The following is a 24729-nucleotide window of genomic DNA, read 5'->3' as shown; positions in this document are numbered from 1 at the left end:
AGATGCAGGAGAAAATGTTTGCTAAACACGTAATGAATCAGTGTTTTAAGGGATTGAAACCACATGCCTGTGTGGCTGATGTGTGGATTTCTTCATGGTAAAATGCTAATGAAAAACTTTTGGGCAAGCCAGTTCCAGTAAGCCATATAGCCCAAGCCTGTGTGATGCTGGGAATGAAGGAGAGAGGGGCAGATTTTTTTTTTTAAATGCTGTGAATACAACAGAGGAGTTGTTTCCCATCCCTTTCATGCCCTGCCCGTGCTCTCCTCACTTCCCTGGCACACACATGGCAAAGCCCAGGACAATTCCTGCCGCTTGCAGGGCACTGCAAGAGGGAAGAGTGCGCGTGTGGAAAGCCAGCACCTTGGATCACTCCACTCTGTCTGAGCAGGCTGGCTGGAACTCACAGAGGCTTTTTTCCCTTGCAGACGGAAAATATTCCTCAGTGGAGCCCCAGTATTTGAGTGACACAACAGTAATATTCCCTCTAAGTGTGTGGGGCAGCCAGGTGAGAGAGGCTTTGCTGGCACCGCCGGGGATGCGCTGACGCCGGCTCCTGGCCCCGGCTGGAGGCTTCGAAGCACACGATGCTTTCCAAGTGGGATTGCACCTGAAGATTTGCACCTTCTCCAGCCTGGAAGGAGCAGCCAGAATGAGAGTGCCTGGCTGAGGCTGTGCTGCAGCCAGTGCCCAGGTATTTTCCACCACAGCTTGATTTTGAGGGGTTAAAATTGCCCAAGAGTTACACCTCAGCTTTTATCAGGGCTGCAGATTTGGGTTTAGGAGGAAAACCAAGATTTTGGGAAGTTGTTGGATTTTGATGCTTACTGCATGGGGTCAGTGGAGCCATTCAGAAACACCAGCTCCCCTTGGCTTGGCAGAGAGCAGCCCCAGACCTGCTCCCAGCACACAGTCCCAGTTCAAAGGGACAGGGAGGTCACTGGTGCTGTAGGACAGCAGCATCACCAGCAGGCACCGAGCTCCCAGCCACCCACCAAATGCCAGTTTGGGCAGGAATAATGCAAATTGCTGCTTCCCTGTGTCATCCAGGGCACTCAGCAAAATCATGGGATGGTTAAAGTCTGGAAAAGACCTCCAAGATCATGAAGTCCAACCAAGTCCTTCAGCATATGTTTAACACCAAGTCTGCTCAAGATTCAGTTAAGCACAATTGCTCATTTTAGTGCATCAGTGTGGCTCAGGCACCAGATACATTTGCTGTATGTGCCATTCCCTTTTAGCCTGCTTTCCTCTCTATCATTTGGGCAGCAAATGCTTTCTCAACCCCACTCTGCTCCAGCTGCAAAGTTTCACTCCTGCTTTTTAGAGAAATTAGGAAGTTGTATGTTGTGCAAACAGAGTGTGCCATGTGTGGTGTGCGAGTTTCATTCATTCGTTTAGGAGAATGAAAGGAAAAAGCAAAAGGTCCCAGTGCAACTAAGAAAACAGAAATTGGGAAATAAAATCTGAGTGAAGATCATTTCAGGCCCACTGGGGTTATGCATCATGTGTCAGGGTCTGGAAGAGAAATGGGTTTATCAGATCCTTTGCCTTTTGTACACATAAAGAAAATATTTCCTTACAGAAGAACACCATAAAGTCTGGCACCAAAAGTCTGTCTTGGCTTGGTGGCAAGCGTACAGTGTGGGGGTTTGGTCCATAAATGTGATGAAAATCCATATTCCCAAGCAGAGAAGCTGTGCAAGGCAAAGTTTCCAGAGCAGACCTGACCTTTGTTTATGAATCACTTAAATCATACATTTAATGTAATGCAGAAGGATTAACCCACTACAGATTTTTGAAAGGAAGCTTTAGAAAGATCACTCTCATACATTGTGGGGTTTTTTAGAGCAATGCCTCAATTTAATCTATGTGGAAGCTATTGTTTAAGCTGTTAAATTCCATAGGATTTCTCATGGGATTGAGGATGAGTGGGAGGTAGACAGACAGCTGATGACCAGCACTGACTATTCCAGCTGCTGTTTTCTCTTCAATGCCTCTCTTTAGTAGGGGCAATCTTAAATGTCAGGCCTCGACCAAGGAACTTCCAGGTGCCCTTTCCTGGTGATCTCATGTCTGCACCAGGGAGACCTTAATTACAAATCCTAGGAACAGCAAGGGGCGTGCATCCCACCACCCCTGCAGCCCCCTGCAGCAGGGCTCTGCTCTGCTCCCTCTCTGCTCCCTCCCAAGCCTGTTTACTGCAGCCTCCCAGCACCAGCGGTCGGAGCAAAGGGAGGAGCGGGGTTTTGGCTTTAGGGCTCAGCACCAAAAATAAAACTCTCTGCTGAAAGGCAGGCAGAGCTGGGAGCCTTGAGAAAGGCTCCCGCCCAAGCAGCCAGACGGGCTTCCTCGGGTGGAAAATTAGAGATGGGCACTGAGCAGGCGTGGGCGGAGGGGCGCTGGTGGAGGACTCACAGAAACCAAGGCTGCCCTGACACAGACACGTCCGGGGCTCCAGGAACCAGTGCCCGACTCTGGTGTAAGCACCAGCAGGGCTGGGGGGCTGGCCAAGCCCAGGGGGGAGCCCTGGAGGCAGCAGGGAGAGCCATGTGGGTGCTTATGGAGCTGTGTGCTGCTGGGGAGGCCCTGGCACAGGGTGCCCAGAGAAGCTGGGGCTGCCCCTGAATCCCTGGGAGTATCCAAGGTCAGGTTGGACAGGGCTTGGAGCACCATGGGACAGTGGAAGGTGTCTCTGCCCATGGCAGGGAGTGGAAAAGGATGGGCTTTAAGGTCCCTTCCAACACAAACCATTTTGGGATCTGATGATGTCCCACAGTCTCAGGCAGTGCTGTGTGTAGCCCACCTAGGGCCAACCTCTTTCCTTCAAACACACTGTGATATTCACCCATATTGTTTTGATTTTGGCATCTGGCCTTTGCCACCTCTTGGGAATGGTGCTACAAGAACATTTTGTGTCAGCAGGTTACCAGGTGACACCAGGTGTGTGTCTCTGCTCAGATGTGTCCCCAGGACTCTGCCCCTCCATCTGTCTCTCTGATGGACCAAGAAATACACACAGCTTTTGTAAGCCCACAGAGTGACTCTCCAAATTCATATTTGCAGAAAGACATTAATGTTCACATGTGGTGTCAGAACAAGATAAGTGTCTGTGCAATTAAGAAACAGCTGTTGCTGGCAGCTTGCCCCAACCAGTCTCAACAAGGAGCAAGACAGGTAGCCTGGTTTTATCAGACTCTGGGATCCCTTTCCAACCACCCCTGTGTGTTCCCAGCAAGACAATATAATAGCCTGTAGGAATGGCCCCTTGGTTTGGGGCCAAAACACAAGATTAAGTTGTTCTGAGGCAGAATGCGCTGTGGCGAGGACAGCGTGTTTCCCCAAACAACACCTGGCAGCAGGGCTTCAAAACAATGCTGAAATCAGGCCAATCTAAAGATTTGCTGGAGTTGGTAGTGATGCAAAACGAGGACAGGTGTGGCCATGTTTCCAAAATTGCCCACGGCCAGTGTTTCAGGAACTTGGCAGCACCTGGCTGGGACAGATTTTCTAAGGAGGTCAGCACCCAAGATGTGGAGCCAGCGTGAAAACCCGTCCCAGAGTATCTAGCAGAGAAACACATACCTTGAGGGTGGCACAAATGTTTCCCCACTGCACCAGGAGCAAGGAGACCTCAGACCCTTCTCCAGCCTCTGGACACAGCCTGGCAGTGCTAACAACCTCTCCTACTCCCAGCCAGAGGTGAGTGAGGAATCTCTTTGAGCTGAGTCTTGACTCAGCTTGTGGTTTGACAGCAATTCCTGTCATTTCTTGAAAAATACCTGTGTAATTCCTTTTCTTTTTCTCTCCTTACCTTTTCTCTTTCCTTTAACTCTTGATTTTTTCTGTAGTTGGCTTTAATTTCCAAAGAGTTACTGTGTTGTGGTATGGAGCATTCCAGATGATGCTGGGAGCTGCACAGACACCTCTGTCTGTCCTGCTGTCCCTACCCAGGGCTGGGGCAGGGTGGCAGCTCCTCTGAGCCAGAGAAGGATGCCCTGTGTGAAGAGATGCCTCCAAACCACCTCTGTCCAGCCTTGGGAGAGGTGGGAGTTGGATCCCAGCTCTTGCCATGGTTCATATTGGACTCAACCAAACCCAGACACCCATAAATTCTGGGAAAGTCTGGTTCTGAACTCTGTGGCTTGGACTCTTCTTTAATTACAGGTCACTGCTAAAGCTGGTTGGAAAATGTTAAATATGTCCTCTGCAAAAATGGTTGTGCCGTTAAAATTTTTTCACAGATTTTTGTTCCTTGATTCTTGTAACTTTTTATTGAGGGCTCACATACATTTAGCTGTCAGTTTTTCCACTGAGCTTCCGTTTTTCCAACAGAGGAACAGATTAAGTGACAGAAAATCAAAACCCTCTTCATGTGCATTTTTGTCCGAAAACTTGGAAAATTCCAACCAAAACAAAGAAGAACTTTAGCCAAGAGCCATTTTTGTCAACGGAGTGTTCAGTGAGAAGCCAAATTGAAACCAGCCCTGGACACAAAGCTAAACTGGCTGCATCCACAAAGGGCTGTGGGAAGGAGTTATCCCCAGCACTCATGCTCCCTGTCCTGTGCCCAGGGTGTTGTCCTTGCTGAGAAACCCCACTGTGCAGCTGGAGGGGCTGCAGGAATCCCAGGAGGGACTGAACTGTGTGGCTGTGGCACTTGGGGACATGCCTCAGTGTCCCTTGGCAGTGCTGGGGGAACAGCTGGACTCCATGGGCTTGGAGGGCTTTTCCAAGCTCAGTGATTCCGTGATTCTGCTGTGTTCTCTGCCAGCTCCTCCCAGGCTGTGCCCCTGGCTGGTATCTCCACTCCTTCCCTGTCTTTAAGGCTGGAGAAAGTTCAGATGGTGCTGTGGGCAGGATGATGATCCAAAGGGACAGATGTTCCCGGTAGGTGAAGGGTGTGGAAGGAGAATTTCTGCAGCGTGTCAGTGGAAAAAAAAAAAAATTAAAAAAAGAAAGCCAAGTGTCTTAAGCAATGGTGCTTCCTGCAGGGCCAAACAACAGAGAGGACAGCCACCTTTGGGAATTGGTGATGTAGAAGAGCCCTTCTACCAGAGGAGGAAGCGAGGAAGTGGGAGGAAGCAAGTCAGCAAGACAGGCCAATGCTGCTGAGCAGCCTGGCCCATTGAAGTCTGCATTTTATTATTAGAATCGTTATTATTTGTATTGTGGCAGCATCAAGTGGCCCCAACTGGAAGAGAGGCTCATTGTACAAGGCACTAAACAAACATGGAATAACAGACACTCCCTTCCCCGTGGGATTTGCTGGCAGAGAAGACACACAGAGGACCACAGCGGACAGGAAATTGTCATTTTATGGCATTTCTTGTGAGTGTAACAGCACCTCTGTGCTATGGACAGTCTCCCACTACCCTTATTCCCATGGAGGGCTTGATCCAAAACCTGGTGGGGTCAGTGGAAGCATGGACACAACTCAAACCAACATTTATTTGTGCTCCCTTCCTGCCTGTCTGTCCCTACAGCTCCTTGATATGCAACACTTCTGGTTTCCAGTCAGCCCTGGCTGGATACAGAGGCAGCCTTGAGACGGGAGGGACATGTTCACACTCCTCCTGGAGCTGGCAAATCTAATTTTAGGTTTGTCAGCCTTGGTTAAGTCCTTTTAAAGGCTGACCCAGGAGGGAAAAGCCAACGGTGCAGCTGTGCAGAGGCCAGGCACAAGGACCACGAGTCTCTGATTTCCCCAGCCTTCAGCTGTATGAACTGGGGATTACTGCAGCAGCCTTGGAAGGGAAACTTGAGATACATCCAAGGTTGACAGATCTCCCTGGATTAAGGTCACTTGCTTTAAAAATCAATTTTTTTCCACATATGTATGTGGCTGGGACTCACTGTGTGCATCTCCAAGGAAAGTGGGGCAGGAAAGCATATTCTCCAGGGGCTCCAATTCTGAAAGACAGTCCTTGTGCTGCCAGATGTGTGATAAATAATAGTTCCAATTTACTCCATTTTTCATGCTTTTATTTTAGTCATCTGACTGGGACCAAAAGTCCAGGCCTGGCAGAAGATGAGCACTTTGAAACCCATTTGAAACAATGGGAGCTGCAGAGAGAACAGCTCCACACAAGTGGATGGTTAAGGGAGGCATCATTCTCTGCTTCCAAAATCTTACAGTGGGTCACAGCAGCAGATTCTTTGCCTGCCCATAATCTGGCTGCTCTTGGACTCACACAGATGACTGGATATTCCCAATGCTCCTGCTGAGCCTGACAAAAATTCTCTGCACAACCCAGCTGAAAAATGTAAAATCTAGTGCTCCAACACTGCTCCCTGTGCAACGAGCGGGAGTTCTGCCATTTGCCACGGACAGGATCAAGGCTGTTGTTGATGGAGGTGGAACAGAGCTACTCAGATCTCAAGAAGAAATGAAATGTGCTGTATGAACTCCAACCTGTGTCACTGCTGAGCAAGGAGCTGTGGGCCTTCAGTCTCATCTGTGTGTGGAACGCATCCAGGGGTCCATTGCTCACTGGGGTCCCCAGAAGGGTGACACCAGAGCAGGCAAACACAGCAGCTTGTGTCCAGGTTTGTGGCAGCTCTGAGAACAGGAAACTCTCTAGACAATTGTTCAGAGAGGTGTAGGCAGGGCACCATTTACGGGCAGAGACTGAAAAGCAAGAAATCTTTTCCAGCTCAAAGTGACCCCAACCCTTTTTGTTGTGTGCAATGTATCTTACCTTGTCTCTGATCTCAACAATGCTTCTTTTTCAGAGAAAGACTTGTTTTGGCACTTAAGCATCAAAATCAAGCACTCAGCAATCAAGTTCTCGAAAGTGGAAGTGCTGCTGAGAAGGAAGGATGCTCCCCGAGCCTGAATGTTCCTGTGCCCCTGTGTCACGGTGTTTTTCTCTACTCTGGCTCTGCAGAGTTCTCCTCGTAGGGCTCCTGTCTCTTTCCATGTACCAACTTGCTCAGTGAACCATTATTCACCCTCCTGCTCTCCCTGGTTGTGCAATGTGAGCCCCGTGCCTCACTCACTGCTCACTATTCAAATCCCGCTCCAAACACAGAATTATTCATTTCCTTGGGAGCACTCTTCAGGCACTGATGACAGGCAGTAGCAAATTTTATTCTTCCCATTCCCCTCCCAGGTGTGGGGGTGGCATTTTCTTGGGTTCTAGGTGATGTTTAAGGGTATTCACCAGCTCTGGGCTTGGACATGATGTGTGAGCAGTCTCGATCCCTTGCAGTGCTTTCAGATCCCCTCAGGAACCTGGTGAATGCAGAATGCATATTTAGTGATGATCTGGGAATCTTTTATCCAAGTGACTTGCCTAATTCTGCTCAAAAATTCTGTGGTGGAGGCCAGGATTTTACAGACATTTTTTTCCAGCTTGGTTTTCAGCTGCATTAACTGCTTCTCTTTCTGATTTCCTCCTTAATTCACTACCTGCTTCCCATCTCCTGCAGCAAATGGAGCAGGACCTATCAGGTTATAGCTTCCATCACCTTGCAGCTTTTATTCACCCCTTAATAAGGTCTTGCCTGCATGCTGATAGAAAGTGAGGAGACAAGGACATGGCAATAAAATCGGTGATAAATGTTTTTGTGGGGGCCACAGTAAATTGACAGACAGGTCATCAGGCCTGTGTCTTCTCTGATTCCTTCCAGAATGGTTTTACTTGAATTAATCTAAATCAAAAGAGTAAATAAAACCTCGAAGCAAACCAGACAATGGCAGGCCTTTGACATGAAATTTTCAGCTCAAGTGATGAAAGTTTGGCAAAGATTTCAGCAAGTCTTGGCATCAGGGCAGAGCTGCAGCACCAACCCCGAGAGCCACGTCTGACTGCTGGAGTGACCTCATAGCATTTTGCAACCAAAGAAAGTGAGATGAGACAGTGATATTAAAGGTATTAAATCATTAAAGATTGCAGAGGTGGTAATCTTTGGTTCAAAGGCTGGTGGAGATGCTGGAGATAGGGCTGAGCACTGCATCCATCAGCTGGGACACCGCTGTGCCTGGGGCTCTTGGCCTCTACAGCGCCGAGATTCCCCAGGAGAAAGCTGGGCTGAGGTTCTGCAGCTCTCTCCTTTCATTTCTTATGATGGATTTCTGGGTGTGCAAGTAGTTTATAACTAAAATGGAATCCCTCCCATGTAGCTTTTAAAAATAAACAGGCCTTAAAGGGAAAGCTCTGCTTCGGCAGAAGTGGGGCTGGCTTGAGTCAGGGACTCGTGGTGTGATCACTGAAGTGAGGGGTAGGAAAGGAAATGTGGAACAAGTTCTGCCTTGGAAAAGGCAACAGGAATCAGGGAAGAGGGTGTGTTTGACATGGAGGATGGAGTCATGGCAAAGGGAGCATTCTAGTAGAGTAGGAAACACTGCTCAGGAGATGCTGGTGATGTGCCTTGGCTGTGTGCTCCTGCATGAACCAGAGAAAAGCTGGGACACAAAACTGGGATGTGGTCAGCAGGCAACAGTTCTCCAGCTTCAGGATTCATCAGTGTGGGTCTAAACTCATTACCCAACCTAAAGCAATGGCTCTCTTTCTAGTCAAAAGTACTAATCACAGAAATCCTTGATCCTGCAGATCCCAAAAAAATGGAATAACCCCTTCAGGCTCTTCCGTGCTCCCCTCTTGGTGGGAAAACACTGCTTGGCTCAGTTTTGCATCAGCACAACTCTTCCCCAGCACATCCTTTGGGACAGGTAGGAATAATATCCATCAGTTCCTTTTAATTGTTTGGCAATAGGGGAATTTTCACCACCAGATATGTATTGCTCTTAAACTTTCCTCTAAAAAGTCTCCTGTTTAGGGAACAGAATAACAGCCATCCCTTAATATAATATATTTAAACATCATGATAAAAGTCCTCTCTGGGGAATTTGACAATACACTATTCCACCAACGTTGTAATGGATGGTTTTCTTCTTTTAAATGCCTCGCCATTAAAGTTTAACGAGCAATACTTACTTTCATTCTAAACTTATTTTTCTCCTTGACAGATTGGATACTTAGTTTGGATTTGTTAACATTGCTGGTCATAAAAATGTCTGCTTCAAATAAACTGATAGATACTGTCCTTAGGAAATTGGGCTTTGATGCCTTATTTGATTTCCATGGCAAAGGAAGTTCATACTTTTTTTTTTGGAAAAAATGAGGTACTGTACAGAGCAAGCTGAGAACCTCATGCCCCTTTTTATTTGCCTGAAATTTCAGTTTATATCAATTTCAGTGTTGATCAATTTTTTTCAGTTTATATCAAATTTCAATTCCTATTATTTCTGTGTAGCCCAGAAAAGTCCTAACTCAGGACTGGACTTCTTAACAATGAGGGGGCATTTGTGGAATTTCTAATGGAGCTTTGACTTTCTCTCTTCTAATCCTTTAAGAATATGTACCAGGAATAACCAGAAATGAAATTGCAACAAAGGCTCACGTCTTTACATCAGGGTTATTTATGGCATCACACATCTTAACCAACAGTCTGGTTAATGTCTTTCACAGTGTTTCCAGTCCTCGTGCTTTTACTTTCAATCTCACAATATTAGTATTTCTCTTTATTCTGCAGTTCTTGCCATAGATTTGGAAAGGAAAGGCTCACCTTGTGAATTCTCATGCTTCAAGACAAGTACACATTTATTATGAACCTTAAACCAAAAGAAGCTGCAAAGAAGGAGGGATGAGCCTGACATGATTTTTCTTACATTCAATTTGTCCTCCCTCTGACATGTTCAGACTCTCTTAGAAGAATCTTTGTGATCTTGACAATCTTCAGGAACAAACATGGGAGGAAAATCTCCTTGACCCCCTTAGTGCCTGGTGGCTGAGAGTGTTGTTAAGAGTTACAGCAGAGAAACAAAGCCACTGATTCAAAGGCTTGCAAGAAATATTCACAGGGGGGGGCAAAAATGCTGAGCAAGGACGTTCAGAATTTCTTTAACATCGTTTCCTTCCAACAGCTGCTGTCGTTACCCTCTGCTCCAGAGCTGAGCTGCAGCACCTACCGAGGAGCCTTTTCCCAGCTCAGACAAGGGCAACAGGCAACTGGGATTTGAAGACACTGGCAAAGACAAAAGCAGCCCACAAATAGCCGGTAGAAAGCCCTACACCAGCGCAGCAAACATTTCCTAATTTACTGCAATGCCAGAAGATGAGTCACCCCAGTGTTCCTGTTGCATAATCTTCCCCAAAGCTCAGGAGAGTGAAACCAGAGAAGCAAAGGTCTCGCTGGGCTTTCAGTGACATTTATGTTTAGACTGAACTTTCAGTTAGGAAAGTGTGAGTTTTTCTCTGATGACAAAGGAGGGGGAGCCGATAGAGTAAGGTGCTCATTCGGAAATGATAAACTCCTGAGTGTACAGATTGTCATCTCCCTAAGCCCCCAGCCAGACCACGGGCTCCTCTGCCCTTCCTGACTTCCAGACAGGTCTCCCCATGACCTGTTCAGCCTTGCCTGGTCCCTGGGGAGTGCAGCTGGGCCCTGAGAGCTGTAAAACCCCTCCAGACAAAGCATGGCCATCCCTCAAGGCTTGCTTTGCACAGGGAAGGATCGTGGGGCTCCCCAGACCTTTCAGTGGCTGCAGGAGGGCTGGAAACTCCTGACACGTCTTTGCTCTGCCTCAGCATCGTGCCCGTGGTAGATCCAACCCTTCCAAAGCAGCAGGATCTGCTGGGCATGCAGGGAGCCCCGGGCACAAGCACAGCTCCGCTGCCTGTGCAGTCACTGGGGAAATTCCACCTGGGAGAAGGGAGTCAGACAGGAGCAGGCAGCAAGGGTCTCTGCTTTAGAGCCCCTGAGAGGTGATACTTGTGTGCAACTGTGTATTTTAGGGGCTAATCCACTTTTTATTCTTTAAAATCAAGTCAGGTGAATTAGGGAATGCTGCACATCTCCAGAGGATGTCAGGCTGAGGGCTGCATTCCTGCTGGGCAGTGTTATCCTGGGTTAGTGCCTGGTGCCAGGCATTTTTCTGTGCTGATTTGGTGAATGTCGTTTCAGAGGAGTCGGTGTGAGCAGCACAGGAGTCCTCCACACTTCAGCAACTTTGTGCTCTCTGTTCCACCAGAGTGAACCAGGTTAGTTCCTCCTTCTGGGCACCATTACTACAGGCAATGTAATTTCTTCCCCTCTCTGATGAGAGTTGAAAAATTTCCTTTATTCAGCGAGACCCGGAAAAAAAAAAAAAAGCGCCAAGTATTCTGAGGGTAGTTTTGTTTTTCTCAGCATTTCTGTGGGATTTCCAGTGCTATGTTTCATGTCTCCCACCCTCCAGCTGATGACCTAAATGAGCTGCCGATGGCCAAAATCATTTGTTGAGTACTTGTGTGGAAGAAATTCCCTTTTGGGAAGGGGTGGGAGCTCCTGAGCACAGCCTGGGCTCTGCAGGTGCTGGCCCTGGTTCAGGGCAGAGCCATCTCCTCCCTGCAGCAGGGAATTTCTCCCACTGGCTCCTGCCCCGAGTTCTGCCCTCTCACCAGGTCTGGACGAGCCATCTGCATCCAAGCATGGATCAAACGGATCAAACAATCCACGGGCTCGGCCTCGAGGAGAAGAGAGGGAGATCCCCAGGTGATCAACAACAGCTGCTGGAGAGAGCCACGGGTAATCCCGAAACTAAAGAGGCTTTGGGGTTTGAGAACAAAAGGACAGAGCGAGGGCAAGCTCAGTGCCACGGGGAGCGCTGGGAGCCTTGGGTTCAGCTCAGTGGAATGAAGGTTCCTGGCGTTTTTCAGCGGATACCACAAAGCCAAGAGGCAGCTGCCTGTGGCTGGGAGAGGCTGCCTGACTCACCAGCGTGCCACCATGGCATGGGAGCGCGGGGGGAAGCACAGCTTCATCCCTCCGGGCCAGGAGCGGGAGCACATGCCAGAAAGGGGAACAAAAACTCATCAACTCAACCACAGCTGTGGTAGAGAAAGGAAGATGGGGTTTCACAGCCTCTCTGCTCGCACATGAGGACTGCAGAGCACAGGGAGGGAGGGGTAACCCCACACTGCTCCCAGCCTGGAGCTGGGACACAGCCTTGCACCATTCCCCTATGGAGCTGAAGGCTTGTGTTTTTTGGATAAGGATGGGGACGGAGGGCTCGGCCAGCAGGCCAAGGCATCGAGGCATGGCTGCCTCCTACATCCCTATAGCCATTACATTAAATGGAAAGTCATCCATGAGCAGAAAAAGAACAAACTGGGTGAATTGTGGAGGTACAGGTTCAGCTGACAGCCTGAACAGACAGAGAGAGAGAAAGGGCCTGTGGTGCTGCTGATGGTGCTGAGATCACTCTGTCAGCTGCACGATACTGCAAAAGGGAAATCATAAATATACATGGCTTTAGAATCTACCTGAGAGGCCATAATTCCTACCATAAATGATTCCTGTGCACTGAAGGTTCCATCTAAGGAGTGAAGCTCTCCAAAAGCAGGATTGTGGCACAGCTCACTCAGGGATAAAAGTGGTTTGGAAATGATGTGGGGTACCAACCCAAAAGGAAACTTTATCAATCCTAGATATTCTGCATGAAAATACTTGTGGAATTTTGGGAGGGGGGGAGAGAAATTACTTCAGAGTTGCTGAAGGACTGATCATTTTCAGTGCTAAGCTTGAAGCAGGTGTTTGTGGCCAAGTTATTAAATGGTTTCTGATAGAAACACTGGCACCACCTTAACTGCAGCAACAATGGCAGGGGCTGCTGAGGCTCTGCTACTCAAAGCAGCTGGGGCTGCAGAAATGGGAAACAGCCTCTTGTTTGTTCCTCATTCTGAGGCAGGGAGGGCATATGTGCCTTCTGTGGCACAGCCCCTTCCTCTTGTATCCTCTAATCTGTGATCTTCAATATCCTGTTTTAACTGGAAGTTAAGATTTTAGCTTCATAAGGCTGCCTACAAACTGGGAGGACAAAACTGAAGCAGGGCAGTGATGCACATCAAGTTCAAAGTCCTGCAAAACGAATACATGGTCAAGTATTCACTCAAATCCATTCTGTAGCAAGAAAAAAAGTATAAAGATGATTCAGTGTTTTGATCAGCAAAGGCAGATTTAAGCATACACTTAATTAATTCAAAAATTTTGTGTCCAAGGGCTGTTCCAAAAGTGCTATAAGATGTTCCTTTTTACAGAAGATCTTTTAGAGAATTCTCTTTGCAGAGTCTCATGTTATTCTATCTTAATGCATTACAGGCTAGACTTTGCCACTTCCATTAATGCAAAACCATCCCTTCATGTCGAGCTGAAAACAGCTAAAAGCAAAACCCTAATTTAACCCTTAAAACAAGCAGAGTGTTTGGAAGGATCTGTTACCAGAGAGGAGGCTGTGCCTGTGCTCTGTTTGATCTGTGCTGATTGGGGGGTGTTCAGGCCTGGGACATGCCTCGTTCACATGAAATCAAATTGCACCCTGTCATAACAGTCTATTAACAGCCCTGAATTTCTGCAGAACCTCACCTCTTTGCTAGAAGATAACATTTCTCTTTCCTCCCAAGGATAAAATAGCTTCCTTTCTTGCAGCCCTGCATATAATGGTGCTATTGCTTGACAGGGATGTCAACTTCCCTTGACTATTAAGGAGAGGGGAAATGTCTTTGTTACACATTTCTGTTCTCCTTTCATCCTCTTCAGAGAGGCCCCCAGCTCAATCTAAACAAAATAAAGCCAGGGTATCAGTTAAAAACAAAACCATTTTGAAAACTCTTTGATCTCCCTGGCTTCCTGTTAAATATACAATCGACTGTTTCTCCACATCCTTGACCACTACAGCTCTGATTTTCTCTGCAGTTTATATTGACTTTGGCACCACATAAAATTAACATATCATTGGCTATAAAATCTCTTAAAGGCAAAGAAATCCAACCCCTCCTCAGCTCCACCTTTGCCTCTCTGTGATGTCTGCTTTTCAACCCTGCCACCCACCTTTCTGTTTGTGTGCAGGGACCGTGAGGTTGGACCCTGTCTTGTCAGACTCCTGTTTGTGACTCCTGTCTGTCCATCACTCCCTGTCCCCAGGCCAGCATAGGCTGTTAGCTCTGGAAAAACCCAGCACCTCTTTTCCTCTGAATCTGTACATCTTTTTTCCCCTGAGAAGTTCCTCCTGCCCTGCTCCACCAGCACTGCTACCAGGGACTCTGTTGGCTTTGGTCTTCTCCTCCACCACAGTGTCTTTTTCCACTCCTGCCCTTGCCTTGCTCCATCCTCTGGAAGGGGAAGAGCCCTGGGTACCCTCCCCACATCCCACCGCCATCCCTGCAAGGCTGGACCTGACTGCCCCCATCCTTCCCCTCCTCCTCACCCCTGCCTCTTCCTGTAGTGCTGGGTTAACACTCACAGTCCTGATCGTGGTTCTGTGATCCTGTGGAGCTCAGCTGCATCTCAGCCCTGCCCTTCTCCCTTTGCAGAATGTCAGCTTTTCCAGTCTATTCATAAGGAATTTCTTCTCTCTCAAAGGGCTTTATGCCTTCATCCTCACCCCATTGTCATTTGAACAATCCATTGCCTTTTTTCATTTTTATTTTTTCCCTTTGGGAGGGTGACAGCGGGTGGATGGGAATGGGACAGTTTGCTGTCCGTTTTCTGCTCCTTGAATTTATCTCAACTGTCCAGTGTTCATCAGTTTTGGTGCATTAATGACTCAGACAACATTTATTAATGATTTAGGCTGAGGAGGGAGTTCTATCTGATAGAGATGAATAGATTGTAAGGTATTTAGGTCTCACTGTACTTGTGCAAAGCACTGCACTTAATCTATGGAGTTCTACAAGTAGCAACAGGAGGCTTAATCCTCTGTACTGGCAAACTGGTGACTTGGTCTCTTCCAGCATTAATCACACTGAAGAAATACAAAACGTTGTACCTTTCAGGACTAACTGCTCCATTAAGGGTAGCATTTTAAGCAAGAGAAATGCTTGCACACAAAGAAAAGACACACAGTGTTGCTCCATGCACAGATCAGATAAATTGTTCTGTAACTTTAGTGACAGCAGAGACAAAAGGCTCTGTCTCCCTCATTGTAGCAGCAACATCTGGGTGGCTGCCTCCACATTTCTGCCCTGACTTGAGGCCTCTCCACGTCCCAAAAGCAGGGAAGGAACGTTGTTTCTCATGCCTCAGGTAGTCCCAAAATGGACCAGGGCCCGAAGGGGCTGGGAGGGTGGGATGGATCTGAGTTTTGCCATGACAGCACAGAAGTGGGGACTGAGTTTGCACACACTGCAGGGAGATTTGCTGTCACAATAATGGATCTCACGGGGCTTTGAGTGGTTGATCAGAGAATTATTTCACAGCTTGCCCCATCTCCCTTGTTGCTTCAGAGGTATTTTATAAAATGAAACCAATACTTTATAAAATGAAACCAATAATTTATAAAATGAAGCAAATAATTAATAAAATAAAGGGCCCAGAATATCCAGACTGCTCTGTAGAAGAGTCTCAGGTTACCAAGTACCAACCCAAAGCAGAGCAAAGACTGAACTCACAGTTTCCATAAATCCACTCAAATCCTGCCCTGCACTGCAGCAGCTTTGGGATCATCCTGCCTGGCAGAGCTCTCCACACCTCAGTAGCAATGGTCCTTTTCAGGATTCTCCTTCCATCAAAGCCCCAATTGATGATGAAGACATTGATTTTGGGTGTTCTTCCCTGCTTGCAGCCTCCTCCCCCCTCCTCCCCAGCCCCCTTTCTACAGCCACCATGGAGATCTGCATGCTTCAGACCCAGGAGGTGCTCAGGAGTCTTTGAGGAAAACTCACAATTCTCAGAACTGGCAGAAGACCTAAAAACAAGCTGACTCATTTCAGACATGCCTCAATCTCCACCTCAGCAAGCCTGGTTAAGTTCTTAGGAAACAACCCAGAAAGCAATGCAAACCCCAAACCAGAAACCAGAGTTGCAGACAACCACCTTTGCAAATTTATTTTCTAACCTGGCTTCCTTTCTTTTAGGAATGGAGCAGCTCTTTGGGAAGTCCGTGAAGCCTTTGGTTTGTCATTGCTGCATGCGGGCAGAGATGGCACAGGAGGTGAGGGAATCACTTCTCTTCTCCTGAGGCAGATTCCCTAAAAGAAAGGTCAGCCACAAGGTCACTCCCTATGCACCAGAGCTCAGGTATGGACCTGTTCATTAACCTTTATCTAGCAGCACATTCCACATCCTGTACGTGCATAGCATAGTGAAATTTCTTAAAGTGATAATTTCTTAAAGCGATAATTATTAATGTTTTCTGTACTCTCTTGTTATAAAAATATCCTTACTTTCAGGAGTTTGCCTACAAAGGTTCTGGGCTTACACCACAACAATTATGCAATATTGCAAGGGATACTGAAATATATACGTGTTTTGAAATATGAATGTGTATGAGAAAGCAAGGAATCAATGGACATTTAATAACTGAGATACAGCATTCTGGTATGTTCAACCCAAGGACCTTCAAACTCTCCACCAGACAGAGAAGCTGTGGCTTCCCCATCCCTGGAAGTGTCCAGGGCCAGGCTGGAAAGGGCTTGGAGCAACCTGGGATAGTGGAATGGGATGAGCTTTAAGGTCCCATTCTGGGATTCTTTACAAACCCTGATTTCCTGCCTGTGATGGGTTTTGTATCAGGCCCCCGAAAATAAAGAAGCCAGATCTCTTTTCCCAGTTCCCTCATTGCACTGGAGGCACAAATTACATTTTACTTTCTGCAAGCTGGCGAGCTGCAAACAGCTCTGGTGCCTTTGGGGTAGGCAGGGAAAAGAAGTGTGGCTGATTCTAAATAAAAGTTACTGTCAGATCAACCTTGATAGCAGAGATAATGGCAGTGATCACATGGGAATAAAGACTCATGCTTTGGTTTAATCATCGTTCCCTATCAGCTGCGCTGATGCAGTTCTGCATGACTAAGTCAAATAAATGTTAGGTAACTGAAATTATCTCCTTGCTTTGCACTCCCCCCTCCAGTACCCACAGTTTGTTTCAGGGACTTTGAAATAGGAAAATCTGCAAAGGACATCTGTGAGTGCTGATAGCAAACAGGACAGGGCTTTTGTGAAGAGGTAGCTGAACTTAAGCTATGAAAGAGATTTCCAGAGGCAAGAAATAGTCCTAAGGTCATAAAAATCACGTGTGCCTTTGAAAATTTCTATCAAGGCTGTACCCAGCTGCCTAAATTGGCTTCCATTCACTTCACAGGGTCTCTCTAAGTGCTGGAGCACGTGATTTTCAATTCTACTCCCAACAACTTGGGAGGGGAAAGACCACCAATATTGAGAAAATTACTTTTTTTCACATTACAGAAAGCCTTGTAACTAGTGGTGTGACATTTTCATTTAAAAAGATCCCCAAAATCTCATATCAAAACCAACAGGAAGCCTCAGGCAGCCCTGAGGTTTGGTTTCAAATCTTGATCCAGATCCAAGTTATGCTGGTTAGTTTATCCTAAAAGAAAGAATAAATGTGTAGGTTCCTAATGTGTTCCAATAAAGCAGCATCCTTAATTTGTTCAGTATCTCAGGTAAATTAAAAATTAATAAGTAAGTGGATTTTCTCCACAGCTCTGGTTTCTTTTGCACTGTCCCTACCCCTCAGGAGCTGACTGCAAGCTCACACAGGTGATGTTCCTTAAGTCCTTAATTCCCAGAAGGACAGAATTGCATCAGAACCTCCACTTTCAGCTCACCTCACCTCACCTCACCTCATCTCTTACCTGGACCAAGACAAGGTAGGAAACATGACCCCTTTGACACCCAGCAAAAGCTGAAGGAAGGAAACAACATTATTATTATTATTTTAATTTATTTACTAAATTTCTGACCCATTTGAAGAGGTTTCACTCAGGAGTTTTCAGTGTTTGAGTTGGTAATTCTGCCTTTAGCCCCCACACCAAGCACTACTCTGAGTATTTAAACTGAATTTGGTTTAAGTTTAGTTTTAATTTAGGGCAGCCTGCCCAGATTTCTTTCCCCTCTGCTGACAAACTTGGCAATGCTTTTACAGGGCCCGGAGAGCGTTTCAGCCTCTCTTGCAAAGAGCCTTCACACAAAGCACTTTATTTCCCCCCAGAACAAATAAACAAGGAGTAAACATCCCTCCTCTCACACACAGAGAACATTTCCTTGTCATTCTCTTCCCATTTGTGCCATTTCTACTGCCCAAGTGGGACTTGAGCTTTATGAAAATGTTATGAAAAGGCAAAGCTGCATTTTGCAATAGTAAGGACTCAAAAGGAAAAAATAAACCCAAGTTTTTTTGTATGTTTGCATGCACAGCTTGTGGAATCTCTCCAGTTCAGCTGTGTTTGAGGATCCCAACAGTAAAGGGACTGTGCTCTGTTCAAAATGCAGTGAAACCTCTGGACGGGAAGAGCGGGCACATTGTGGTGGTTTGATTTCCCCCTTTTTTATCTTGAAGAATGCACTTTCTTGGGTTACACATTAAACTGTCAGGAGCAGAATCAACACTTGGGATTCTACATGGAGCTTGAAACGTTGCTCCACAGAGCATGCAGAGCTTCTCCCATAGATCTTCAAGCTGTTTCCCTTATCTAACCAAGCTATGTATAAATATTAACATATTATTCATGGGCAAATAATTCCATGCCACTCCTTGCTGCTGCTGCTGCCTTAAAGAGGATTCTTGGTTTAAATGAAAATGACAGTCCCTTTGTGAGGCCTTCAATGCATTTTAGGTTAAAAGAATTGAAGAAAAAAAAAGACAAGAGAGAAAGGGTAACTTAATTAAGTAAACCTCAAAAATTAAGAAGTGGCCTTTAACTGTTGGTTTTAATGTAGGGGAGCCACCACCACATAAAAACTACTGACTAAACTCTATAGTAATAGCAATTAGTCAACTCCCACTTGACCTGGGTGAGGTAGGGCTGGGATCCAAAGGATTTGTTGTTCCCTGCTGTGTGCATGGATGGATCTTGTGAGCAGCCTTGAGCTCTGCCCAGGTTCAGCACAAGTCTTGGACCAAACAAAGTCAGGCCCAGAGTTTGAAGCTGATCAGGATCTCCCTGCAGTGCTGGGGGGGTCAGTTTGGCCAGGCTGGTTTCTGTTTTCCAAGACTGGTGGGATTGACCCCTTCAATACAGGTGAATTTTTTCATTAAAATGTTCCTTGAGAATATCCCTTGTGCACAAGGAAAAGTGTGTTCCTCCAGAAGAGGATTCTTCCTGCAGAGGGCTGGACATGGCAGCAGTTGTGGACAAGAAGCCATTGCAAGTGGAACATGTGAAAACAGGAGCCTATTCATAAAAAAAAATGTATTTATATTTACTCCTTCAAAGCCTTTGCTCAGGAGCTTTTTTAAAGTAAGTTCAGCTGAATAGAAAATGCCCACTTCAAAACCAAAGCAAAGACTTTAACAGATGTGCCCTGGCAAAGAAAAAGGGTGCAGACACAGCAAGGAATTCAGAAAGGACAGACAGTCACATATGGAGATGGGAAAGGAATCTCAAATAAATGTTTGTGGCTGAGAGCTGGAGTTTTTGTGTTACCTGTAATGAGCCTCTGGTTTTGGGGCCTGGCCTATTCCTCTTTTTTTTTTTTTCCTGACTGCAGCTTTTGGTGCTTTTTGTACTACAGGAGACGGGAATCTCACCAGCACCTCACTCCCTCCAGCAACCAGGGGAGGGACACATCTCACGAGGAGGGCCGTCCTAAAACTGAGAATTTGGGTTTTATTTCTTAGCCATATTAACCCCATGAAATTCCAGGTTGCCAGACTGGGACAGGGCCACGTTTGTGTGTGTGTGCAGTCACACTGGGAGCAGCTTGACGCAGCTCCTTGTATGCAAAGTCTGGGCTGTGCTGAGCTTGCAGGTGCTGCCTCCTCACACCCAGGTGCTGAAAATCCTCCACTCCATCCCTCAGGATATCAGCACATCCCGCTGGGTGGCCACCCTAGTGACAGTTTTATCTCCAGCCTAATTAAAAGCATATTCATTTCAGGCTGTTAGCACATTTGGAAAGATTAGATCAGGCCTTATCCCAGTGATTGTGGTTCAGGAGAGGACTCAGCCTCAGGAGGCTTTTGTGTCCCTGTGTGTCCCTTTCCCATGCTCTGACAGCCATGCAGGAAAGATGCTGTAGTGTCCTTATCAAGATGTTTTATTTTCTCTCATGAAACTCCAAAACCAAACAAAGACCTGTCCTCCAGACTATCGCTCTGTCTCCCTTCACACACTGGACACTTGTAAACCGTGCCAGGAGTTCCCATGTAAGGGCCTATTAAGATTTCAAAGCCAAGCCTCCGAAAAAAGGAGGGAAAAGGAGAGCTGGGATTCCCTCTGAAGGTGTTTGTGAGGAGGGCTGTGGGTCCTGCCCAGCAGGGTGAACCAAAGCTGGGATTCCCTCTGAAGGTGAAGGTGTTTGTGGGGAGGGCTGAGGCCCTGCCCAGCAGGATGTGCCATGTCAGTGATTGTCAGATTTCAAAGCCAAGCCTCTGAAAAAAGGAGGGAAAAGCAGAGCTGGGATTCCCTCTCAAGGTGTTTGTGAGGAAGGCTGAAGCCCTGCCCAGCAGGATAAAGCAGAGCTGGGATTCCCTCTGTACCCTCTGGAGGAGTTTGTGAGGAGGGCTGAGGCCCTGCCCAGCAGGATAAAGCAGAGCTGGGATTCCCTCTGTACCCTCTGGAGGAGTTTGTGAGGAGGGCTGAAGCCCTGCCCAGCTGGAGGTGCCATGCCAGTGAAGCAGAGCTGGGATTCTCTCTGTACCCTCTGGAGGAGTTTGTGGGGAGGGCTGAGGCCCTGCCCAGCTGGATAAAGCAGAGCTGGGATTCTCTCTGTACCCTCTGGAGGAGTTTGTGGGGAGGGCTGCGGCCCTGCCCAGCTGGAGGTGCCATGCCAGTGAAGCAGAGCTGGGATTCTCTCTGTACCCTCTGGAGGAGTTTGTGGGGAGGGCTGAGGCCCTGCAGGATGTCCCATATGGGGTTTGTGGGGAGGGCTGAGGCCCTGCCCAGCTGGATAAAGCAGAGCTGGGATTCCCTCTGTACCCTCTGGAGGAGTTTGTGGGGAGGGCTGCGGCTCTGCCCAGCAGGATAAAGCAGAGCTGGGATTCCCTCTGTACCCTCTGGAGGGGTTTGTGGGGAGGGCTGAGGCCCTGCCCAGCTGGATAAAGCAGAGCTGGGATTCTCTCTGTACCCTCTGGAGGAGTTTGTGGGGAGGGCTGCGGCCCTGCCCAGCTGGAGGTGCCATGCCAGTGAAGCAGAGCTGGGATTCCCTCTGTACCCTCTGGAGGAGTTTGTGGGGAGGGCTGAGGCCCTGCAGGATGTCCCATATGGGGTTTGTGGGGAGGGCTGAGGCCCTGCCCAGCTGGATAAAGCAGAGCTGGGATTCTCTCTGTACCCTCTGGAGGAGTTTGTGGGGAGGGCTGAGGCCCTGCCCAGCTGGAGGTGCCATGCCAGTGAAGCAGAGCTCGGCCGCTTCCCGTGCAGCTGCGAGTGCCCCGAGCAGCCCCGACCCCAGGGGAGCAGCCAGGGCCCCCCAGCTCCCTGCACGCCACAAACACCCCCCGAGGCCCAGGCTGCCTCACATCTCACTGTGACACACAGGGGAAAACTCACATTTCCTGGGAGATCACTCACCTGCCCCGGCCTCAGCACTGCCCTTTCTCTCTCTGCAAAGACCCGTACGGTTCATAAAGGAAATAACGAGGGAATCGCTATTTGCAGTGGATAATTTCAGTTCTTCTTCAGAGTGTCTCCGTCCTGTGCCCCAGATGGGCCATGGGGACCTGGGGAGGGCTACTCAGAGGTGTAAATCAGAAGCAGAGAGGTTTTGGAGTGCAGGAATGGCCTGTCCACGGCTCTCCAGGGAGGTCAGCTCCAGTTCAGGAGCGCCTACACAAATAACTGCCAGGAACTGGGAAAGTGTTTTAGAAGGATCATTCTGGACGTGCTGCTGCCTTGTATTTTTTCCTTAGGCAAGAGGTGCTGCCGTGGTAACAGAAAGGATTCTGGCTTAACTAGAAGTGGTTGTGTGATTTTTGCACCACTGAGCCTCTTGGAACACGCAGGTGAATTGGCTTGTGTGTATGAAGCATTAGGAATTTCCAACAAAACAACTTTTTATTGTGCGTGCGTGTTTTCTCATCTGCAGAGAAGAATAGCTCTGGTACCCTGTAAGGATTTGACTGAGCTGTGTATTTCACAGAGCTGACATTACTGCTGAACACATTAACTTAGAAAGGCCTCGCTTTTTTCATGACTCACGCCAGAAATTATTTTTCTGTAGGTTTGTTCTGAGTGATTAAGATAGGTTTGCTTGCATATAAATGCTGTTCTACACATAAAGATATATATATGTTACCTTCACCAGGGAAAGCTTCCACACTTTCCCTTGTTTATGCACATCATACGTGACATAGGTTCCAAGTTAAATGTCACAGCCCTTATTTACAAGGTAAATTTAAAACTCCCCATTTAAAACCCAATTTAAAACTCCTCATTTTCAGTGCTGCCCATCTCACCCTTCACAGAGAACACTGAACAAGAGGAGTCGAGGCCACTACCCTGTCTGCTATGAGCTTCCCAGCTTGTCCACCTGGGAATTGTAAAATTCCACATACAGGTAGGAAATGACATTTAATATTTCAGCCAGTGAGGTAGAAATGGGGGCAGCACCTCAGAAGCTGCTTCTCAGCCACTCCCTGATTTTCAACCCAGCCACAGTGGCATGTTGGGAGCTGTTGGAGCAGGCACCAGGCTCCCTCAGAGCCCGAGCCCAGGCAGGGAACAGCGTGCTCTGGCCATGTTGCCTCCATCCTGCCTGTCCCAGCTCGCCCTGAACACCTTCCTGTCTGCCCCAAAAATCCCTTCTCGCTACTCAAAGGATATAAAGGGAACATGGAGCAAAGCACAGAACAATTCTCCAGTCTCTGAAGCCGTTAAAAATATTTTTGATAAAGGTACATATATGCACAGCTGAGCTCCAGTGAACACCTTCTTGTTTCTCATGCTAATTTTATATTGTTCCTAAAGCAGAGCCTGATATTTCTCTTTGTGAAAGGAGAATTTTAATCCTGGTCCTATTCATTAATCATATCAAAACCCAAGGTATGCAGATATTCTTTTTCAATAATTTTAAGGTGCTAGTGTATTAGTAAAAGGTTAAGAAATGCAAAATAGCTGTAAAGGGTTTGGGTTTTTTTCTTGAAGTGTTTGGTTTCCTCACATTGCAGACGACATATATCTTCATTTCTCAGTGAAAGCAAACGGTGGCCCTGAGCCTCTACAATTCCAAACACAAGCAAAGATAATGGCTTTTTAAAAGTAAAGAACAAATTGTTCCACAAAAAATGAGCACAATCACAAAAAGAAGCATAAACTTCTCCTGCCTAGTGGTGGCTTCCAAGACGTCAGACATTTTGTAAACCAGCAATCGGATCCAGACCACGCAGAATTGGGACGGTCCTGCTTTTCCTGTTAATTTTTCCACTGTGAGAGTGTCCAAAATGCTCTGAAATAAAGGATTACTGTCTAGGGGCTCAGAAAGTCATATTTTCATAGAACAGTTCATTCTGACAGGTAACCCCAGCAAGCACACAAGCTGTTCCATTAAATGTCATGGCCTTAAGTTTAAAAATGTATCCCACACCCCAAGCCCAACTGTTTGTTTGTTCTCAGGAGTGTTTTCAGTGCTGCTGTGGCCCAGAGTTTAGATCAGTGGTTTAGCTGCCTACACCTCATTTAAAGGTTGTAAGCAAGAGAGACTCAGTTAGGTTTAGTGTTTAGCAAATTATCTTCACCCTTTTGCCACTAAATCACGGTACAAGCATGAGCAAACCACTCAGCTCTTCCTCTCCTTCCCCTTATTCAAATGTACCCAGACCATGACTTGTGATATGACTGTGAGGAGTGAAGATCAGCCCTTGAACATGGACAGAAAATTCTAGAAGCTCTGCTGAACCAAGGTCACAACATGAATTCTGAGTGTAGCGATGAGATTTGAGTATTATCGAATATTTCTGGATGAAAAAAGCATGGAATGGTGCCCATGGTTTTCTGTCCAAAAGAGCCAGAAAGAAATGTTGGTCCTCAGAAGAGAAATCTGCTCTGAGATCACCCTGATGCAATATGGACTTACCAGGTCTGAGGCAGGTCCTTCAGCCTCTGGGCTTGCAAAATGTGCTGGGCCAAGAATTGAGAAAATAGAAAAAGATTATTTAACTTCACCCCATTTCAAAATGTAGTAACAATGTGCTTCTGCATTAAAAAAATGTATTTAACTTCCCCATCTGTGTTTCACTTGGTTCACATATTCAAGACATTTTCTAAAGTTGTGAACAACTTTTAAATAAGATTTCAGACCTTTAAATAATCACAAACTATCAGAAACTTGGCCTTTTCAGAAAAACACAAACATACAGCAAGTCAGAAACTGAGGCATCCTGCTTTCAGTGTAAACACTATCCATAATTTTTTTGCAGTGCTTTAGAGGTTAGATATTTCCTCAAATGATGTTGGGATCCTCTACAGGGGTTCCACATCTTTGTACTTCAGGCATCTCAACCGAAGCAGCCAAAAACTGGGCCAGGGCAACAGTCCAAAATTTTAGTGGTGAGCCTCCAAAATTCAAGACACTCAGGGAATGCACGTTGGGGAATAATATGAGAATGCTGAAGGGGAAAAAAAGAGAGAGAAGGGCATATTTAATTTGTATCCAATATTAATATTTCAAAAATTGGTACTGTCAATTTGGAATAAAAGCCTGGGTTTGAAGTGCCTGGGAAAGCCAAGGCAGTTGCCTCAGACGCTGTGTGATGCCATCGGTTCCTGAGTTGCCACGAGGCAATCTGGAT

General features: G+C 46.9%; 2 long non-coding RNA genes across 6 annotated transcripts in view; one reads left to right on the top strand and one right to left on the bottom strand.

Moving 5' to 3' along the window:
- The first annotated feature begins 7217 nt into the window (after positions 1-7217).
- Positions 7218-24298, top strand: LOC137481667 (uncharacterized). 5 transcript variants are annotated; one of them, XR_011003588.1, is made up of 5 exons: positions 7218-8677; positions 9932-11048; positions 15900-16062; positions 17487-17653; positions 22384-24298. It is a non-coding gene; the product is annotated as an uncharacterized lncRNA (long non-coding RNA). The 5 variants fall into 5 exon arrangements; XR_011003589.1 differs by lacking the exon at positions 7218-8677 and having other exon boundaries at positions 9547-10193; positions 10972-11048; XR_011003591.1 differs by lacking the exon at positions 7218-8677 and having other exon boundaries at positions 9547-10250; positions 10972-11048.
- LOC137481673 (uncharacterized) overlaps positions 9055-24729 on the bottom strand; it is a 358787-nt gene continuing 343112 nt past the window's right edge. The window contains exon 3 of the long non-coding RNA XR_011003597.1: positions 9055-9065. This is a non-coding gene — a long non-coding RNA (uncharacterized lncRNA). The remainder of the gene's footprint in view (positions 9066-24729) is intronic.

Source organism: Anomalospiza imberbis, chromosome 13 (genome assembly GCF_031753505.1).
Source record: "Anomalospiza imberbis isolate Cuckoo-Finch-1a 21T00152 chromosome 13, ASM3175350v1, whole genome shotgun sequence".
In the NCBI taxonomy this organism is placed as follows: Eukaryota; Metazoa; Chordata; class Aves; order Passeriformes; family Viduidae; genus Anomalospiza; species Anomalospiza imberbis.
Note: the sequence above shows the minus strand (reverse complement) of the source record. Positions and strands in the feature narration are given on the sequence as shown.